Source organism: Mesocricetus auratus, unplaced genomic scaffold (assembly GCF_017639785.1).
Source record: "Mesocricetus auratus isolate SY011 unplaced genomic scaffold, BCM_Maur_2.0 Super-Scaffold_100043, whole genome shotgun sequence".
NCBI classification, from domain to species: domain Eukaryota; kingdom Metazoa; phylum Chordata; class Mammalia; order Rodentia; family Cricetidae; genus Mesocricetus; species Mesocricetus auratus.
The window spans coordinates 5,698,576-5,707,644 of record NW_024429220.1 but is presented as its reverse complement, the minus strand read 5'-3'; the positions used below and the strand labels follow the sequence as shown (position 1 = coordinate 5,707,644).

General features: G+C 45.3%; 1 non-coding gene across 1 annotated transcript; it reads left to right on the top strand.

Moving 5' to 3' along the window:
- Positions 1–8,688: 8,688 nt before the first annotated feature.
- LOC121135856 lies at positions 8,689–8,812 on the top strand. Its single transcript, XR_005872978.1, has one exon. It is a non-coding gene; the product is annotated as a small nucleolar RNA SNORA40 (small nucleolar RNA).
- Positions 8,813–9,069: the final 257 nt, after the last annotated feature.

Sequence of the window (9,069 nt, the reverse complement as noted above, 5' to 3'; positions counted from 1 at the left end):
GTTCAAGTCCGTGTGAGCCAGAGTGCCTCATGGGGCCTGTTTAAAATGCAGACTTTCAGCCGAAGCTCAGTCTACGGATTCAAGGCTAGGTTTAGGAATCGGCATTTTAAAATTAGAACTCAGAGAACTTTTCAAACCACCTACAAAGGATCAGGGCTAAGGAAACGGGTCAGACAGTCCCACCATGAAGCAGCAAGTGAGTAAGACACCCAGGCTGACGCACACAGCAGAGACTGAAGAGCGGTGGAGTCCCACACTGATGAGTTAAACTCAGAGGCAGACAATAATGTAGACAGCATGTCAAGATTCAATATGCGGAAATCACATTCGGATCTGTTCAGGAATAGCTTTTCCAGAAAGGTCACGAAAGACCTTTTCCCCTAAAAGGAAGACCAACCAAAAAAAGTCCCGCAAGGACTTTTCTGAATGAGGGGTGGTCTCTCGAGTAACCATGTGACTTTCCAGAGTTAGCATAGGCTGGTTGGCCACCAACACTATTAGATTATAAAGAGACAATACAGACCACAGAGGCAGTATAGAGGCTAGAGAGGAGCTCAGAGGAGTGAATGTGTGTCAGCCAGAATGTGCTCGCTCGTGAAAAAAGCTATCCCAGCTCCCATGTTGAATACAGAGGTTAGATACAGACATGTTGACTTAGAGATAGTTCAGCCTGTGACGGTTTAAGGGCATTGCCTGTTTCCTCAACTTTCCAGTGGCATAAAAGCATCAGTAGTCAACGGAATATTACCTCAGTCTGGGGATTCTGATCTTCCCCTGGCTACAGCATTATGTGGACCGGCATGATACTCCCTCCTGGTGTTGTGGTAGGCAGAAAAGCACAGCCCTATGTCACCATGTGATCACACAGATAAACAACAGTTACTTAGCGGCGTGGTCAGGTGTCCTAATGATGTTTTCTGCCTCAGATCGGTTTGTTGGGATGGAACCTAAGGATAAGTCAAGGAGCATTTGTACAATTAGAAGCTTACAAAATGATTGGAAAGGAAAGTGAGCTCCCAAATTCTACAAATGACTGCCACAGGTACTAACCAAGTAAGCGGTCAGAAAACAGAAACAGAAAAACTGGGGTGTAAGGGAATAGCTAGCTCAAATGCTGTCATATTAGATCCATGCCAGCAAACGGGTGTCCCTGGACCTCACACCAGCAGGTAGCAGAGTCTGAGGCTGTGCAACCCGGCCATTACAATAAATAAATAGAGAAATAAACAAACGGCCCAGGCCCCCACATCCCTGCTTACTGCCTCTGTCTCTCCCCTGCCTGAGTGGCGCGCTCATGTCTGTTTGCTCATGCTGAAGTACGGACGGAAGAGGAGGAGAGTTTGCTGGCCACACACCTGTCTCTTGTCATCACACCCAGCTGTCAGAGCTCTGCTAGAGTAGACACGCTCGGAGGCCAGGTGGCGAGCCTTACCCTATCATAAGGCAGCGTTTGGCAGGGTGTCGGTGAGCCAGGAGGGGAAGGAAGGACCAGGTCAGGCCACAGTGTGCCAGCAGAAAACACTAGGAATCAGTTTTGGCAGTGGTTAAAGCCTTAAAGAAAGAACCAGGGAGACATTAATTCTTGTTTTTTTTTTTAAGATTTATGTATTTATTACATATACAGTGTTCTGCCTACATGCCAGAAGAGGGCACCAGATTGAATTGTAGATGGTTGTGAGCCACCATGTGGTTGCTGGGAATTGAACTCAGGACCTCTGGAAGAGCTGTCAGTGCTCTTAACCTCTGAGCCATCTCTCCAGCCCGGCACTAATTCTTATTTGCTTTTGGGCTCTGCCTGTTTCTCTTCATTTCCATGTATGTGAAATTAATATGGTTCAAATTCTTTGGGTCCGGAAAAAATCTTAAATGTCTTCAGCCTGGTATCTAGCCTGGTATCCTGCCTGTTTTCTCCCAATTCTTCCCTGTTCTACACACTGATCCCTGAACTAGATTTCCTAAAACAGTGGTCTTCAAACTTTTTGTTGCAATCACTTCCCAAAGAATTTTGTTTTGTAAAGCTTCGAATCCAATTGTACATTACTAAGCTTGCAAAGAAAAGTACGGGCTCAGGACTCACAAGACTGAGTTCTCAGCACAAAAGGGATTTATTTGTCCTAGTAGGGGATGAGGGGGAAGAGCAGGGAATAAAAAACAAAGACAGGAGATAGAAGATGAGGGAGAAGGGGAAGGAAGCAGGGGAGAGGGGGCAAGGTGTTTGTCCCGGAGGGAAAAGGACCGCCTCTGGACAGAGAGGAGACAGAAGAGACAGATGTGGCACACAGACAAATGGCAGTTAATAAAAGTACAAGGGGAACCCTGTGTTAAAATTAATTGTAGTTGGACATGTTAATTAGGTGAGCCAAAGGGGGCTTTTGATTGCTGGACTTAATGCCTTGATAGCTGGACCTTGGTGGTCAGCCTCAGGAGGAGGAAGTGGCCAAATAAGGGAATAGACCTCGGTGGCAGCTTTAGGAATGCAGTCTAAGGGTTTCTAACAAGGAGAGGGGATAGAGGGAAGGGCAGGGCCTGCCAGAGCCATGCTCCCCATGCTCAACAAGGTCAGAGTCCCTTCGAAGCTAACATTTAAAATCCTTCAGCCCAAGTTAAAATACTGTAAGCTTATACTGTAAGCATCTTCATTTTAAAATAAAATATTGAGATGCTTTAAAGATCGATCTATGTAAGTATCTTCATTTTAAAATAAAATAAAGATCGATCTAGCAGGCCAGGTGTGGAGGCACACCCCTTCAGTCCCACCACTTGAGAAGCAGAAGCAGGCTGGTCTCTGAGTTCGAGGACAGTCTGGTCTACACACATAGATCCACCTCAGCCATCGCTACACAGAAAACCCCTGTCTCAAAAAACAAACAGCAGGGGCTAGAGAGATGGCTCAGTGGTTAAGAGCACTGACTCTCACTCCAGAGGAACCAGGTTCAATTACCAGCACCCACATGACAGCTCACAACTGTCTGTAACCCCAGTTCCAGGGGATCCAACAACACCCTCACACAGACATGCATGCAGACAAAACATCAATCCATATAAAGTACAAATAAACAAATTATTAAAACAAGCAAAAACCCAAACTCCACCTAATAGGCTCTAACGTCCCACCACCTATTTTTAATGCAAACAAGCTGCTCTTTAACCCTTCAACTCATACTCTGTCCTACATCTATCGAAGAACGAGTCTGTCCTATATTTTAATTCTTGACACTCTTTGTATTCTTAAATATCATAGCAAAGGTTTATAAATTGAAATTATACCATGTTTTAGTCCCTGTGGCTATCGGGTTGTGTTTAAACTGTATTCTAGGAGCCAGGTGAGTTTCTGGACACCCTAATCCCAGCACTTGGGACTAGGGAGGCAGAGGTGGATGGATCTCTGTGAGCTTTGAGGCCAACCTGGTCTACACTGAGTTCCAGTACAGCCAGGGCTGTGTAAACGGACCCTGTCTCAAAACACAAAATTTTAAAAACGTATTCTATGGATTAAGGAACTGTGTCTCCGTGAGTAAAGTGCTTGTAAGACAAGTGTGAAAACCTGAGTTTGGATCCACAACGCCCATGCAGAAAACTGAATGAAATCTCAGCGCTGGGAAGCGGGAGCAGGAGGGCCACAGGGGCAAGCTGGTCAGTCAGATGAGTCACAGTGACGCCAGAGTCAGTGACAGACACCCACCCCTCCAGAAAAGGAGGTGGAGAACGATAGAAAGACTCCTGAGGTTGACCTCTGGTCTGCTCGCTCGCATGAGAGAGAGAGAGAGAGAGAGAGAGAGAGAGAGAGAGAGAGAGAGAGAGAGAGAGAGAGAGCACACTTCTAAATTGAGTTACTTCAATTATTATTGGCTACTGATAACAACAACACGAATATATTTTATATATTTATATGTATACATGTGTATTATATTAAGAAGAAAAGTCTCTACAGATGACATGGACCTTGTCGTTTTGATAAGATCGGGCCAAGTGTCTATAGATAATTTTACTGAGACAAGCGCCGACCTGAGTCTCACCCTCTAACTTTTCCTGCTCAATTATCTGTGTGACTTCTGAGGAAAAGCTGCCACACAAGTGGAGCAAAGAGAAGCTGCCCTGCATTGCTCTGTGTGCCAGAGTGATGCCCAAACCCTGGGACAGACCATGGAAACTCTTTCTGGCCATCCATCAGTTAAACCAGGCATGGTCACACGAGACCCAAAACTCAGGTCTCAGGAAGTGCAGGAAGGAGGAGCTCCAGGCTACCCTGGGCTAGCGAGTGAGTTCAAGGGCAGTCAGCCCGAGCACCTGTCTGAAACAAGCAAATGTAGCGCATTACTTTACAGGCCATTTTAGAACGCCCTGCAGTTTCATAGAGGCCAACGAGAAGTCCGTCGGAGCATAATAGCCTTGGCTGTTCATTCGCTGCTTGCACGGCATGATTTCCATCACGGCACTGTGAGTCTCATTAGCCCACTGGATCCCATAGATCTCTCTGCCCGGGAGACGACGTAGTCAGACTAGTATAAGGAAGGGCCTTTCTCTAAAAGTGAGACAATGGGGGGGGGGCGAGGGCATAACAGAGGGACGGGAAAGTATCCTCACACAGTTAGCTTTTTAGTACTGCAGAGAAACACTGAACATCCAGAACTCCACACCCTTAAAACATTTTTTTGGGGGGGGCCAGGCTGTGGTGGCGCACGCCTTTAATCCCAGCACTCGGGAGGCAGAGGCAGGCGGATCTTTGTGAGTTCAAGACCAGCCTGGTCTACAGGAGCAACTTCCAGGGCAGCCTCCAAAGCCACAGAGAAACCCTGTCCTGAAAACAAAACAAAATTCAAAACATTTTTTGACCAGGCAGTGGTATCTCACTCTTTTAATCCCAGCACTCAGGATGCAGAGGCAAATGGATCTCTGAGTTCCAGACCAACCTGGTCTACAGAGTGAGTTCCAGGACAGCCGGAGCTACACAGAGAAACCCTGACTCAAAAGACGAACAAAACAAAACAAAACAAAACAAAACAAAAAAAAACAGCAGCAGCAGCAGCAAACTGCCCTGGAAACTGCACAGATGTTATATGTTGCTAGTTTCCTTTATTCTAGAATTGATAGGGATTCTGATAACTACTATTCCTAAATTTTCACTCCAAAATGTAAGGTTTCTTCTTGCACAAGATGCTCTTGTGAAACAACGAATACAGTTTTAAAGGAGACAGTCCGGTACAGTGGTGACATACTGTCCTTGGCCTTGCCAGGTTGGCTATCAATCCAAAAACATGCCCAGTCATCCTCTTTGAGGCTTCCCCTCCAGGGCTTCGGATCCAAGGTGTCTCTGATACAGGGCAGGAATCTGCATGTTTAACTAGCACGCTGCACAATTCAGATATAGGCAGTCTTAGGTCATGTTCTAGAAATGTTTTCCAAAAAGGGAGCAAATTGTAACACATTTATTTAGTAATTAGAGTTGGAAGCACTTTGGTATATTAAAGTCTGTAGGTTTTAAGCCCTTCTGTAAAAAAGAAAAAAGAAAAGATGCAGTCTATCACAGGGCTCTGACCTGAAGGCCTCCTTCTTGAAACTAGCGTTCATGGTACCAAAAGGCACCATGCAAGCTTCCAGAGGAGAGAAGCAGCCAACAGTCCTTCCCAACTAGATGCCTGTGAACCACAACAGCGATCCTCATAACACAATAATGGTAATTAGACAGAGGTGCACACATCCTGTCTGTAACCAACAGCTCCACAATGGGACACAAGACCTGCCCAGCAAGAGAAATAGTACCCAGGGATAGTGAAGTACTAGGTCCTGGGAGATAACCTATATCACCACTTTGCCAACCCAGCATAATCCCTAACTGCACTAATATTTGCCCTTATACCCACGGGTAAGTGTAGCCCTCACCCGTCACCAAGGAAACAAATCTCTCTGCAAAAAATGGAGACTGTTACAGAAAAACACAACCAGTCAAAATACAGAGTTGTAGCGCCCAGTCCCAGTGAATATATCTGCAAAATAATTCTTGCACATAAAGCTCAGGGAACCTTGTAGAAGGAGGTGGGGGCAGAGCTGTAAGAACCAGAGGATCAGAGAGTTTGCTATGAGACTGTGTCTCCTTGGTTTTTTGTTTGTTTGTTTGTTTTGTTTTGTTTTCTCTGTATTGTTTTGGAAGCTGTCGGACCAGCCCGGCCTCGAACTCACAGAGATCTGCCTGATTCTGCCTCCCGAGTGCTGGGACTAAAGGCATGCGCCACCATCGCCTGTGTCTCCTCGTAATGTCAGAGCTACATCCATAAAGTCTCACCAGCATGACTGCTTGAACATGAGCTGAACAAGGACAGCAACAGAAACGCCAAAGTAGATGAGAGAAGACCACAGAGTCTCAGTCTCACACAGATGAGGACAGACATCTGAGGAGCGCTGAGAGCGTGAGAAATTGTCCTCCCCAGGGAGGAGCGCACCCACCGGCTACCCAGCGCCAAATGGCCAGCCCTGAAAACATACATACAAGTAACATCATACAGGCCGATAAGGTTACATCTAGGCATATATATGATGTGTAGCAACGATTAATGAAAAAGAGGTCATGAATCTGAAAGAGAGCAAGAAGATGTGTATATAGGAGGATATTGAGGGGGAATGGAAGGGGGAGAGTTGTAACTATAATCTCAAAAATAAAAGAAACAATTTTAAATGTCGTCTATCTTTATATCCCTGGAAGCAATTATTCCATCCCCAGCTTCAAGAACAAATTGCAAGCTTGCTTCACTTTTTGTTGTTGAATGTTTCAAACATTTGCAAAAATAGGCTGGTATAATAAACTACCAACACGTAAGTGATATTGGTTCATCCATATCCCCACACTTCCCTCGCCTCCTCTCTCAGGATTACTTTAAAAGGAGATCCCACATAATTTTATCCTTATTATCGTAGTACATTGCTCTTCAAAGAATGGCTTTTTAAAAATGATCCCCAAAATGTCATTATCACACCTAAGAAGTTAACAGTGCCTGTTTGTTTTTAAAGAAGGGGTCTCTCTGTGTGGCCCAGGCTACAGTATGAGGCTAGTCACAGGCATGTTCCTACTACTGATTGCTCAGTCCTGACCATCAATGTGTGGTGAATTCCTGGCACCAAACACCTGGGCTCAGATGTCTCCTCCCTCAGCCTCTCAGATACATACAGAAATGAGGCACAGCAGGCAGCTTGTTTTCAAACATCAGAATTTGTACATCTGAAGGAATATTCAAAACATTTTTAAAGATCTAGTTAATTTTATGTGCATTAAGTGTTTGCCTCCATATATGTATTGTATATGAGCCTGGTACCCAGGGCTTCAGGTCCCCTGGAACTGGAGCTATAGAGGGTTTGTGAAATGCCATGTGGGTGATGGGAACTGAACTCAGGTCCTCTTCAAGAGCAACAAATGCTCTGAGCTTCTAGACCATCTCTCCAGTGCTCTGGGAATCATCTTTAAAAAATCTGTCAATCAGCCCTGGCAAAATCCATCTCAGGGTTGCTTTCAGGACTTAAGCATCCCAACTCTCTGCCCAGCCTCACTCTTCAAGGACAGATTTAGTTTGAAAACAGCCATGAAGACTTCAGTAATAAACCTCAGTGAATGGTGGGAGTGATCAGACTGGGCAGTGCGGGTTTTGGGAGGGAATAACACACACACACACACTCACGCACACACACTCACGCACACACGTGTACACACACTCATGCGCACAGTCACATACACGCATGCACACACACACACTCACATGCACACTCACGCACACACAGGCACCAGCTGTAGTCCTTTCAGGTAGGAAATTACCTTCTCAAAGGCCGGAAGCACTAACGCCACACAGAGCTCTGTGGCCTGGCAGCTGAAGCAGGGACTAAGAGGAGAACTGGAGAGGCAAATGAGAGGCCAGCCAACCACAGAGTGGAAGCCATGCCTGATCTCCGCCATGAATTCCAGCGATTCCTGTCCTGGATTACTTCACATTTCAGGCCTTCATGCTTTTGTAAACTGTGTTCTCTGGAAGTGGAATGCCTACTTGTAACATGAAAAGTAAAGACCTGGAGACAGATATTAGGTTGAAGACAAGAGAAGCACAGCAGCCAAGCCAGTAGATCTTACCTCTACCAAGCTGAATAGCCATCCTGTCTGCACAAGTCCTCAGAGGCAAAAACCCTGAGCTCCTGTCTTCTCCTGCCTTATATTCCTTTTCCACCCAGCCTTATCTCTCCTGTCTCCACTCCCTGGTGCTGGGATTAAAGGCGTGCACCGTCGCTGCCAGCTTCTCTGGCTACCTAGTGCGGCGACTGGAATTAAAGGTGTGCGTCTCCACTCCCTGGCTCTATAGCTGTGGCTAGCTTTGCATTTTGATCTCTGGTGACTTTATTAAATCATAAACAATAGTATATCACCATACCTACTCCCCTTGGGTAAGGCTTACTGAGAGAATCTCCAGCCATTCTTCAAGACCCTGAGCAAATACTACCACCTTCTTCCATTCTCTGGCATAATTCACTATCAACTCAGTTACACTCTGTAGGATCTGTTTTCATCTCTATGGGGTGTGTGTGTGTGTGTGTGTGTGTGTGTGTGTGTGTGTGTGTGTGTGTGTATTCTCGGTGGACAGGTAGCTTAATTTTTGTGTTTTTGATACTAAAAAAATGACTTGCACACAGTGGGCCTTCAAAAATCCACGTTTTTAATGCACTTGTGTGTATGTTTGTTTAACTGTGGACAAAGATTAAAAGCAGGTGTAAAACGCAAATGGTCTTTTTCATCTCAGAACTCACTCTTCAGTATGTTTTGATACAAATAAAAAGTGATATAAGCTAGGGGTATAACTCAATTGATAAAATGCTTTCCTAGCATGATCCAGGCCCTTAGTTCAAGTACCTCAGCGTCACATAACACAGAGTGTTGTGGTGCACACCTGTAACCTCAGCTCTCAAGAGCTGGAGGCAGAAGGATCAGAAGTTCAAGGTCATCCTTGGCTACATGAGACCCTTGTTTCAAAAAATAAAATAAAAAATAATATAATACCTTAAAGAAATTGTCTGTTTATTGCATAGGTAAGAGCAATAATC